This window comes from Gorilla gorilla, chromosome 12 (genome assembly GCF_029281585.2).
Source record: "Gorilla gorilla gorilla isolate KB3781 chromosome 12, NHGRI_mGorGor1-v2.1_pri, whole genome shotgun sequence".
Classification (NCBI taxonomy): Eukaryota; Metazoa; Chordata; class Mammalia; order Primates; family Hominidae; genus Gorilla; species Gorilla gorilla.
The window spans coordinates 88600712-88613604 of NC_073236.2; the positions used below are offsets into that span (position 1 = coordinate 88600712).

The 12893-nt window shown below is 38.0% G+C and overlaps 2 long non-coding RNA genes across 2 annotated transcripts in view; one reads left to right on the forward strand and one right to left on the reverse strand.

Annotated features, from left to right (window-relative positions):
• The window catches only part of LOC134756793 (uncharacterized), a 1394997-nt gene that overhangs the window by 1190165 nt on the left and 191939 nt on the right, over window positions 1-12893 (reverse strand). The gene's annotated exons all lie outside the window — the stretch shown is intronic.
• The window catches only part of LOC129531596 (uncharacterized), a 75231-nt gene continuing 62858 nt past the window's right edge, over window positions 521-12893 (forward strand). Inside the window, exons 1-3 of the long non-coding RNA XR_008676877.2 lie at window positions 521-618; window positions 7464-7700; window positions 11426-11546. This is a non-coding gene — a long non-coding RNA (uncharacterized lncRNA). The remainder of the gene's footprint in view (window positions 619-7463; window positions 7701-11425; window positions 11547-12893) is intronic.

Sequence of the window (12893 nt, forward strand, 5' to 3'; positions counted from 1 at the left end):
AGTCAATTAAACCTCTTTCCTTTATAAATTACCCAGTCTCCAGTATATCTTCAGTGTGATAATCGACTAACACAGATAGGGAGATGAAGAAACTGTTCTCATTCTGATGCAGTTCCTTTGTGGGGGTTCTTTGAACTGGTTGGCCTCGGCCATTCTGCTGGGATTCAGTATCTTAAAAATGTGTTAAGCACTGCTTAAACAAAAGCCTTATGATTCTAACATCAGAGATCCTATCTATAAGAACAATGGGGATGCAAATTAGTTCTTAAACAGAAGCCTTATAATTCTAAAGTCAGAAATCCTATCTATAGGAACAATGGGAATGCAAATGGTTCTGTCCAGAATTCATTGTTAAGCCTATGAGGACAGCTTCAGTACTCTTGTTATCTTGTTTGATTCTTCACAAGTCTGTGAGATTAGTGTTGCTATTCTCAATTTACAGGCAGAGCAACTAAAATTCTGAGAGATTAGGAAATGAAATATTAAAAAGTAAAATATTCTGTGAAAAGTCAAGAAGTTTGGTAAATAACAAAAGCAAGATTGAAAGCAAACATCTGCCCAAAGTCACTGCAAAGAAAGAATTCAGGGTTTCTCCAGCCTAGCACTGTTCACCAAAAGGTATGTGTTATAGACATATTTTAAGTATACCTCAGTACCATTTTGCTATAAAATTTTACCACTGGGGACTGTGCTATTACCACAGATTTAGAAATGTTACAAATCAAATCCCATTTTCTTTTTTTCAGTATTTTTGGACTGCAAATACTTCTAACTATAACAAAAGGTGTTATCTTTTTTTCCTATCATCAGTGTTAAAACCTATTTTTCCCTATTTTGAATGTGAGAACTAAGAAACAGTGCAATATCAGTAACCTTGCCCAAGGTCACAAAGTAAGTGTGCCCTGGAGGCAAGATTAGAACTGCTTCCCATTTTCCTAAAGATATGACTGTGTCCTATTTCCGTGAAGTTACAAGATAAGTAGCACAACTGATTTTGCTGTGTCAGCTTTAATTTGGCATGTCTTGACATCTGGCCATTTACATTCTTTGTTACAGGACTGCCTTAGATGTGTTTAATTTCTCCTTCTTGTTTCAGAAGAGAACAACTGGGGGAGAAGAAAAAACCCTAATAGCCCATCTAAATATATGCTTATTTATCTGCATTTGTGACATTCTATTTATTTTTTAAACAAATTTGCTTTGTTTACCTAAATGTAGTATTGTTAAAATACTACAATTGTTGAAATACACAGCTGCCTTTCCTTCAATGTGAGATGCTTTAGATACGCTGCTTGTCCAACTATATTTACATGCTTGTATATTTGAAGGCTCACCTCATTGCACACTTAACAGCTTATATAAACAGCATCCTACTCATGTGAGGTGTCAGATATTAGCTCTTCACAACAATGCCATTTTTGATTATTTACTTAATAGAACTTACTCATAGTCTATTTAGCTCTGCCTTGTTAAAGAGGTCTCAATCCTTTTGGAAACCCAGTTTGCCATTTTTAAATAAAGCATCTGGGTGTTTTCAGCATTTATCAAATGATGTATATATGGATTGATTGCCTATTTTTTTAAAAAAGAAAAACTACTTTCTGTTCTGACTAAATATTTTTTTAAACAAAATCTCCCTCTCCAAAGGGACATCTCAATTGAAGTATTGCTTCCCTTTACTCCTAGGGGGTGGGAAGTAGGAGTGGAATGGTTTAGGGTGAAAGTACAATTATGATGCTTACAAATCAAGCCTGCTAATGGAAAAGACTTCTCATCCATAGCTACAGTCCCACTAGCATAACAACATAATTAGCTTTGGAGTTTTAGTAATTACCATCCGGATTCCTAAGGAAAACAGTCCTGAAATTACTGCTGTGTAATCACCAAGAAAATTGTAAAGTTTCCTGTTTAAATTTACTTCAGCTCATAAACAGAAATATTATCCAAAGATCATGTGATAAAAGACTAAGCTTAAAAAAAACTCCAATTTCAGAGATCTTTCCAAAGTTTCTTCATAGAGCTTCAAGTCAACAATTGTGTATCCCGACATCCTGTCACCATTTGCAGCCACATTTGGAACACTGAGGCCATTAAGTTTAAAAACCTCAGTCTGTTCAACCCTGTTCCTTCTTATGACTCATTTTGACATGGGCCTCTGGTCTCAGACTCAATCTCTTGCCTCTTTCATCATTTATGCTTGTTTTTCATAATTACTATCTTACACTCAAACTGCAGGACATTTCAGTCTGTAATAAGAAGTATAGTACAAACAAAATTAGTATAATTTTCATATTAACTCTTACTTGCTCTGTGACTACAATTACATAACTTATCTTGACCTGAGTTTTATTTTTCCAATCCCAAGAATACAGTCCCTGGTTTGTAAATGCATTTAACAAACTAGACTGTATTATTGATAATATTGATCAACTCTAGCTGTTAGGTAAATTCACCTATGCTATTTTCTCTCATGACATGTCTCTGACAAATTTATCCTTGTCTTAATGAGAAGAAACTCCACTATCTTCTCAGTGATTTTTCTGTTACCTTCCTCCTTGAACTGAAGCCTAGTATTTCATGGTAATACTCAGACTATTCCCTAGGATTTCACTTTCCCCTATGCCAAGGTTCCATTCTGTACTATGCCTTCAATTAGCAGAATGAGCAAGAAATTTCAGCACACTCTTGTTCTTTCCTAGATTTTTCAGAACTGACAAGTCTTAAACATCTTTTTCAGAAACTGTTAACTTTCCTCGTATCATTCTCTTTTTTGTTTTATTTTTTAAATTATTACTATTATTATTATTATACTTTAAGTTTTAGGGTACATGTGCACAATGTGCAGGTTAGTTACATATGTATACATGTGCCATGCTGGTGTGCTGCACCCATTAACTCGTCATTTAGCTTTAGGTATATCTCCTAATGCTGGAGAGGATGTGGAGAAATAGGAACACTTTTACACTGTTGGTGGGACTGTAAACTAATTCGACCATTGTGGAAGTCAGTGTGGCGATTCCTCAGGGATCTAGAACAAGAAATCCCATTTGACCCAGCCATCCCATTACTGGGTATATACCCAAAGGACTATAAATCATGCTGCTATAAAGACACATGCACACGTATGTTTATTGTGGCACTATTCATAATAGCAAAGACTTGGAACCAACCCAAATGTCCAACAATGATAGACTGGATTAAGAAAATGTGGCACATATACACCATAGAATACTATGCAGCCATAAAAAATGATGAGTTCATGTCCTTTGTAGGGACATGGATGAAATTGGAAATCATTTCTTGTTATTATCAAATAAAGCCATGGACATTATTGGAGGCCACCTAGAGTGATCTTTAGGGCCCATACACTCATTGCTTCAAGTACTCAGAATGTTAATTGCTGATAGCTCATAGCAGTGTTTCTCTATGGAAATAATGCACATTTGTATAAAGCTGACTCAGTGAAGGTTGCTTTCCTCGCTAAAGGTATTCTGCATGCAACAGATGGTTATGGTATGGGTTCTGAGGCCCTGCTTCTTGCTTGAATTCAGAAAGACTCTAAAGGGCCATCCCAGCTCCAGTACTCTCCATGGAATCAGTTGAGGTCTCCTTTGCAATGACTTCTCAGTTCAACTTCTTTTTCTACCCAGTCCTGCACTCTGCCTGCCTCAGTGATGTTATTACTGAGCTCACTCCCCCAAAAGCCCTCTACACACAAATTTCAGAGTCTCTAAGTATATTTTCCAGTTAATTGAATCCATGGTACTTGGCACCAGAAATTATTCTAGAAAGCATAGGCATTTGGGTCTGGATCACTGGCTGGTTGGGGATGATGATGCTATCACTGATGTTAAGTGAAACACTAATAGCCTTGCACATGCATTTATGATGCAGTGTCAGAAAATTCATTAGTAGTGAACTAGGATGATATCAGGTGATGGAAATGTACTCATAAGTATAGTATCAGAGTTGTTAGAGAGCTTGGAAGAAAATAATAGGTATAGATGTATGTAATCATTGATGGATTGGAAAAAAAATACTGAAAGGCTTCAGGTAATTGATCTCTAATACAAGGCTAAGCATGAAAGCCAGAGGGCTAATTTCAAATTTAAAAAAAAAAACATTCTCTCCCGCAGCTGCAGGTCAATAAACCTGAACACTAGTTCTAGAACATATTTATTTATTTATTTATTTTTGAGATGGAGTTTTGCTCTTGTTGCCCAGGCTGGAGTGCAATGATGTGATTTCTGCTCACTGCAACCTCTGCCTCCAGGGTTCAAGCAATTGTTCCGCCTCAGCCTCCTGAGTAGGTGGGATTACAGGTGCATGCCACCATGCCTGGCTAATTTTTTGGGTTTTTTAGTAGAGACACGGTTTCGCCATGTTGGCCAAACTGGCCTCGAACTCCTGACCTCAGGTGATCCACCTGCCTCAGCCTACCAAAGTGCTGAGATTACAGGCATGAGCCACCACGCCCAGCCTAGAACATAATTATAAGAGTGTCAGAGCTCCAAAAAAGATTTAATTCTCAACCATGGCATGTCTGCTATGCTAAGGTTAGGGCCTAGATTGGGAATAGTGGGATCTTCAGAATGGGGTTATCTGCGATAATACCCTTGAAAGTCATTAATCCCCAGAAACTAGGGGGCTGTAGAAGTAGTTCTTTCTCTTTGTAAAAGGCTAGAACATCTCTCACTTGCTTAAAATTAATACAGAAGTGCCCGCCTTGGAAGTACATACATCTCTTTCTTTCATTAAGATCTACTCTCACTTCCTTCCTATTTCAACCAATGGACTAGTAACTAGGGTCAAGTCACATACCACCAGGCCAGTGCGAACAGAGCCTTCTAAGGAAGGATAAGAAGTACTTATAAGTACAGAGCCTCCTATGGGAGGAAAGGCACTATATGCTGAAGGATCTTCAGGACCTAGCCTGCGTGCACCAGCAGGAGCCAGTAGAGTACATATGGGACTGGATCCTCAGGATGCTGAATAATGATGAAAGAGTAGAAATTGATCTGAAAGATTATATTACTATAGTAGCACTAACCTGAGCATTTAACATCCTAAAAAAGACCCTGGGAGATGACACAAATACACTACCATATTGCTTGTTGCACGTTCAGGAAAATCAATGACTTGAGATACAAATGCCAGGAAAGTTGTTACAAATGGATAAGGAATCAAAATTCTCAAGGAATTGTGAATAATAGAATAAATATACCATACAATGGTCAAAAATCTCACTAAGCAACTTTGTTGACGTAGGACCCTGAAGGTGCTGCGTTTACCAAAGCAGTAAGGAATGGCTTGATAAAATGAAGAACAGGTATTTTTAAGTTCAATGGTGACTCTCTTTTGTAAGTAAGAGTGAAGCAGATTATGTGGCTACAGACTTAGGTTCCTTGTAACAATGGCAATGATTGGATTTCAAAAAATAGAGGCTGCTTGATGGTGCTTAACAATCAGAAGCAAGATAGGTGCAATTATTGTATTAGGCAGTAGGTCAGAGTGGAAGTCAGAAGTGCCCCACTTGTAGAGAACTATAGAGATGTTTAATGGAACACTGCACTCCCAGGAGCATATTAGATGGGCAGTTAAAAAGGTTATCGATCCGTTTCTATTACCAGAATCAGTCAATGATTGATCATCAGGAGGCTGAAGGCACCTGCTCCAATAAAGTCATGATCACTTACCCAGTTTCCATATCTGAGCCAGTTCTCAGACTTAGGATCCATTAACTGGTGAGGAGGCCAATGATTCATGAGAAAGGGCCCTGCATAAATATGGCAAATATGTATGTGTAATAAAACAATTCTGCCCTTCTCCAAAGAGTCATGTAGACTTTTACTCAGATACCCATGCACTTGAGAAAGGTGATACCTAGATATTTTGACACCATCAGACTGAGGGTCTGTGTTGACAATTAATACCTGGGAATATAAGACATTATCATAGACACTTTGTTAGAATGGAAAAGTATGGAAGACAGGGAATAAAAAAGAGTCTAAACTGAGGTCCAACTCACACTGGGTTTACTAGGTCCGGTGGTCACTTTCAAGGTACATAAATGTATAATTGAAATGAACATCTTTGGGAATAGGCCAGACATTTACATTGGTTCCTTGGTCTATGGAGAAAGAACTATTCTAATAGGCAAAATCAAATGGAATCCCTTAAACCTGTCCTACATTTCAGAATAAGATTTTAAATAAGAAATAATGTAACATCCCAGTAGGAAGGATGTGGAAGTAGCATTTACTATAACATACCTATTTAATTTACCAACCAGGCCTGTACAAGAACAAGTTGGATTATGGAGGATGACATTAGTCTATACAAACCCACCCACATAATATGCCAAATTGCAGGCTTGATGCCACACATCTTTGCTAGAGTATAGAAATACAACCTTACGTGCATGGTATATTGCCACTGATCTGGTGAAGGTACTCTTTTCCATATCTCTCAAAAAAAGTACCATAAATAGTTAACATTTATATGAGAAAAGCAAGAATATATGTTTCTAGTCTTGTTCTTAGGCTCCTGCACTCCTTCCAAATGCCGTTCAAAAGGACTGGAATTATCTAGATATTTTACAGAATGACATATAGGTATACTATATTGAACACATCATGTTAACCAAACCACATGATCAAAAAGTGGTGAATACATTGGAGATTTTGATAAGACATATGAGCTCCTGAGGATGGTCTGTCATATCAGTGAAGTTTTTAGGAGTCCTATAGTCTAGGGTCTTCTAAGACATCTACTTCATAGTAGGAGACAAATTATTGCACTCAAAATTCCCACCAGTAAAAACAAATTATATGTTAGGACTCTTCGAGATATACGAAGGTAGCACATTTCACACTTGAGAATGTTGCTCCAACCCATTTATTGAAAGCAAGGAAAGTTGCCAATTTTCACTAGAATCCTAAGAAGGAAATGGCTTATCAGTAGTTTCATGTAAGCAGGCCTGCCATTTGGGCATGCACTGTGGTAGTCCCAGCGTATTTTTTTAGAAGAGTCTGTGCGATGTAGAGTTAATGGCAAGGGCAAACAATAGAATCACAAGGTAGAACTCTAGGGTTATTTAGCAAAAATGTTTCATCTATTTGGGCCTGGGTAGAGACAATGTACCTGGTAATGAAGTATCAAGTAACTACGCAGCCAGAGCTACCGATTTTGAGTTAAATCATACATAAAGGGAGGTCCAGAAGCAATTCATTGTAAGATGGAAGTGGAACATCCAGAATGAGGCATGAGCAAAGCCAGAAGTGAGCTACATAAGCAAATATCCCAAATCCCATTGCTGCTCCTCTGGTGCTTCCCTATCAAATCACACAGTGCAGATATAAGCTAAAAGAGATGGGAAAATACCATGCTTGATTCATTGCCAGGTCAGCATGACACATCTCTGTAATCCTAACATGTATTTCTGCTACCCTATTTCCATTCAGAGACAGTGGTAATGAGAAGTCCTCTAGGTGGGCAGAACTTGAAGTAATACACTTAATCCTCTAATTTGGATGGAAATAAGCATGCAAATGTGGGCAATGACAAATGGCTTGCAAGGTAACACGAAGGCCTAGAAAGGAGATTAGAAGGTTGAGGACAAGGAGATCTACTTCAATGACGTCATCAGAAACAGCCCAGATCCAGGAAGCTATGAGAATGCCCTCTGATGTCTACAGATGGTGAGTCAACAAAAGGTACAATTTGAGAACTCCCTCTTGGTGACTAGGATATAAAAGGTGGTAAACATGTATAAATATCTGAGGGGAGATCTTTCAGGTATTACTAGAAAAATTTTACAGTGATGATGATATTAGCAGTGGAAGGCAGAGTGTGACTATGACAGTAAAACAGTATGTTTGTGAATGGTTTCCAGACCCTATAAAAGGTCCAAAGAAAAGGAGGAGAAAGGGTGGATCCTAATAACTCAAGAATACATCTGGATTAAACATTGGATTGATGGTAATCTATTTTTGTCATAGATGTGTTCTTGTCAGAAAGCTGAAAATTGACAGTCTTAAATAATTAATGCTTTGAGCAAAGGCAGGTATCTAGGACTTTATTTCTCTTATTACAGGGAAACTTTGTGAAGGAATTTAAACAACTATGTTAGGAAAAATAAAATTCAAGAATAAAGGATCTTAAACCTACATGTGGAAGAAAACAAACTGAAGTAACCTACAAGTTGAGTAATTTTCAAACCTCAGCTTGGAAAGCTTGGAGGATATTTGGCAACTGAGGGAAATTAGGAAATATTGTTTTTGCCTGTGTGAGGAAATTTAGCACTTAGATTCCTAGTTTGTTAAGATTTTCAAAACCTTGCATTTTCTGGAAAAGCTATACCTATCTGTTGTGGACTGAATTGTATATCCCCAAATTTTATATTTTGAAGTGCTAATACCCAGTGCCTCAGAATATGAATGTATTTGGACATAGGGTCTTTAAAGAAATGGCTAAAGTTAAATGAGGTCATATACATGGACCCTAATCCAATCTGACTATTGTTCTCGCAAGAACAAAGAATTAGACAAAAAGAAACCAGGTATGGCCAGAAGCAGTGACTCACGCCTGTAATCCCAACACTGTGGGAGCCCAAGGCGGGCAGATCACTTGAGGCCAGTAGTTTGAGACCAGCCTGGCCAACATGGTGAAACCCTGCCTCTACTAAAAATACAAAAAATTAGCCAGGCATGGTGGCATGCGCCTGTAATCTCAGCTACTTGGGAGGCTGAGGCAAGAGAATTGCTTGAACCCAGGAGGTGGAGGCTGCAGTGAGTCGAGATTGTGCCACTGAACTCCAGCCTGGTGACAGAGCAAGACTCAGTCTTAAAAAAAAAAAAAAAGACACCAGGGATGAACACACACAGAGAAAGAGAGGGCACCCATCTGCAAACCATGGAGAGAAGCCTTGGAGAAACCAAACCTGCAGACACCTTGATCATGAGCTTCTATCATTCAGAACTGTAAGGAAACACGTTTCTGTTGTTTAAGGCACCCAGTCTGTTATTATGTTGTGGTAACCCTAATACACCATCCCAGTGGAAAACAGTCTAGTCTATAGCTGCTGAAGTGACTGTACTCACTGTACTACTTATTCTGAGTGAGATCCTCTGACTGAGTTGAATTCAGTAAGAAACTGAGATTAAACTGAAAGGCATTTGCACCTCAGTTTCCTAGGACTTACATATTTGTGAGAAAAGGAAACATGGGGCAGTCTTCATTACCGTGTACATATGTGGTGCTTATTTGATTATATCTGGCAAGCTATGTTGAATAACATAAGTAGTTATAATTTGAGGTGGACACTACAATGGCAGTTTTTAAATTCTGCCAATTGTGGTTAAATAACACGATTAAAGCCTAATCAAGCGGCTTCTGTTGTAAGAGCAGAACTGTCTATGTATCTGGACCCAGGAAGTCACAAGGGAACCAATTATTTTGAAGGGAATGGTTTTTAAGGGTGGAAGGACTTCCCTGAGACACTCTCATTTCTTCCCCAAAGGAAGACATCCACAGCTCTTGTGTTATTATAGACTTGATGCCTTAGAACAATGGGTTAACAACGTAAAATTTTTTAAAATAGAGGAGTATTCAGAAGACAATATTCTACCCGTAATAGAAAGCTTTCAATTTTGCCTATCCCCTTTTTGATGCCTCCTTTCCAAGAGAAGAAATACTGCATATATGTAATCACAGTTCCACGTTCTCCACTGGGACATACGTGGGATTATGTTCCACATCCTCCACTGGGACATCATCACAGTTCCATGTCCTCCACGTATGGTGGCCTCATTCTTGTGTACTAGACCTTTATTATTCACTTAGACTACTTGTGATAACTAATAAAAGGTCTAATGCCTAGGGGAAAGTTAGCTATTTCTTCTTTCAGGTGCTTCCTTCCTTTTTCTCTCTTTTTCTTCTCATTTTTTCTGTGTCTCTTCTCACATGCTTTGCTTTTTGTCTTGTTATATTTCTCTATCTCAGTAGCTAGCTAGCTAGCTATGATTTTCTATAAAAAGATAGATGAAAGATACAAGAGAGATACCTTCTTGCATTGTATTTGTGGTGCCATGAGAGGAATGAAAGAAGTGAGTTTTTCTGCTGATGACAGAATATAAAAATGGAAAGAACTTGAAGTCTTGATAATGCTAATTACTGGGTAATAAATCTTTTTATTGTTTACCCCAGGTAAGTTAACATTTTCTATTTCTTGAAACTAAGTCTTCTCAACTGATATGTCTAATATACCATTGAGTCAATAGTTCTTTCCCTCCATGCAATGGACTGAATGTTTGTGTTCCTCAAAAATGCATATGTTGGCTGGGTGCGGTGGTTCACGCCTGTAATCCCAGCATTTTGGGAGGCTGAATCGGGCGGATCACTTGAGGTCTGGAGTTCAAGACCAGCCTGGCCAACATAGTGAAATGCCATCTCTACTAAAAATACAAAAATCAGCTGGGTGTGGTGGCATGTGCCTCTAATCCCAGCTACTTGGCAGGAGAATCACTGGAACCCAGGAGGCAGAGGCTGCAGGGAGCCGGGATCGTGCCACTGCACTGCAGCCTGGGTGACAGAGTGAGACTTCATCTCAAAAAAAAAAAAAAAGCTTATGTTAAAATCCTAATCTCAATGTGACAGTATTTGGAGGTGGGGCCTTTGGGAGACAATTAGGTCATGAGAGTAGAGCCCTCATAAACAGAATTAGTGTTCTTATAAGAAGAGGCTAGAGATTTAGCAAATGGTGAGGCAGGATAAGTAAGGTGTGGAGGTCATAATGACTTGTCCCCTTGTGTGAAGCCCCGTGGACTCCTTTTGCATCCCTTGCATCTTCATGCGTCAGCACCTAACTATCTTGTAAGATACGTGGTTCTGCTGCATACCAGCCAACCACCAGATGATTACAAGTTCCTGATAGCCAATAAGGTCCCAGAAAGAGAACAAAAGTCCCTTATTCATGTTGTAGCTTTCTAATCTGCAGCCAGTCAGCACCAAAAGCCCAAGAGCTATTAACTGCAAATTCCTGTCATAGGGGAGCTAGGGACTTTTTCGGGTTCCCACATGTGCAGCTACTTTCAAGGTTTAGCACACAGTGGTCTTTTCCTCATTTTAATAGTAAAAAACAAACTCCTAGGTGGAAATTTTCTATGCTTATTATACATGTAGAGTATGTAGATGCTGAGTGCATGCACCAACTGCAGGTCCACCTTTGCACACTTGACCTCACCAGTATTTTATGAACATGTATGTACAGCTCCCATAAAAGGAACTCCCCTAAAGATACCAGGGACTGTCTCTCCCTTTGAGCATTCCTCTCTGCCTCTCAGAGTGTACTTTTGCTTTGCTTTGCAAGAAACTTCTTTGACTACTCTTATTTTGGACTCGCTCTCAAATTCTTTTGTGCACAAAGTCAAGAACCTGAACCAGCCCACCAACAACAATGAAAAGTCAGCAGTTTGCAACCTGGAAGAGGGTCCTCACCAGAACCTGACCAGGCTGGCACACTCATCTCAGACTTCCAGCCTCCAGAGGTATGACAAATAAATTTCATATTTATAATTATACATATTACATATAACATTATATTATATACAACTGGAATAATTATCTCCAGAATAATAATAATTATTATCATTGGGTGGTGGAATCAGTTTGTTTCTTAATCATACCCTTTTGTATCATTAAATTTTCTATAGTAAACATGCATTATCATTAAAAAGAAAATAGAAATAAGTGCATAATGTATACATGTGTAAATTTTAATAAACGTGAATTACAAAGGTAAAATTCTGTCCTTTTTTGTTCGGGGGGGTCAGTAAAAATATTTCTAGTTCCAGATCTGGCACTTGACTCTATAACCCTTGTAAGTCAGTGAATCTCTTAGTTTGCTCATATACAAAATAGATAGAGTACTACTCAGTTTTCATCTTAAATATTTGTCATGAAGATTTCATGGACATCTAAAGGCTGGGAAGTTTAAAAGCATGCTAACACTCTGTGGAGATGCTATTATTCTTTATTTTCTTCATATTTGAAACATTTTCTATGTATACTATGGCTTTTAATAGTTCAGTGCCTTGAACATCAGAATATAACTTATAGATATCTCACATATTATTAATAGCTCAGAGGAACATAAAGCATCTTTTACTATAAATTCTACCACAGAATAGGGTGTGTGTGTGTGCGCATGTGTGTGTATGTTTTAAATTAAAAAGTCCCAGTGGAAAATAAGCTTCCCTTTGGAACTCTCCTCTTATATAAACTCAAATTTTTGCTCAGAGGAACAGTAACAGGAACAATAAATGTGTAGTCTAGTTCCCTGAGGAAAAGGAAATCCACATTTAAGAGCTTTTATCACAGACTCTAATACACTATCTAGTTTGTCAAAAGGGATATATTTATCAGCACAATAAAAGAGTACCAGGAAATTGCATAAGAGTAACTAATTGTCTGCCTTTCCTTCCTTCTTGGAAACGAAAGTGTCATTAAAGTTCATGAACACACATGAAATCTTTTTGTTTTGTGTTTCTCATTTTTTTCCATTGCTCCTACATTGTCAATCTGCAAAGAAACTGTTGTCTGAAGAGGAAGACACTCAATGTGGTTGAATAGACTAATTTTCTAGCATTCCCTGGACCCTGCATGATGTAATCTGCTGAGTATCTATCTTCTCTCTCTTTTAAACTTTTAATTATTAAATCAAATTTATCAGCTTGGAAAACAGACTCTAGAGTCCTATACAAGAATATCATTATTTACTGTAGAAACACTATGTTTCTTCTACATTATAGTAATATAAGAGAGCATTTATAGTGTATTAATATGCTCAGTTTTCCTGATGGAAAATGCTTCATTATTTCTTCTTTTTTTTCAGT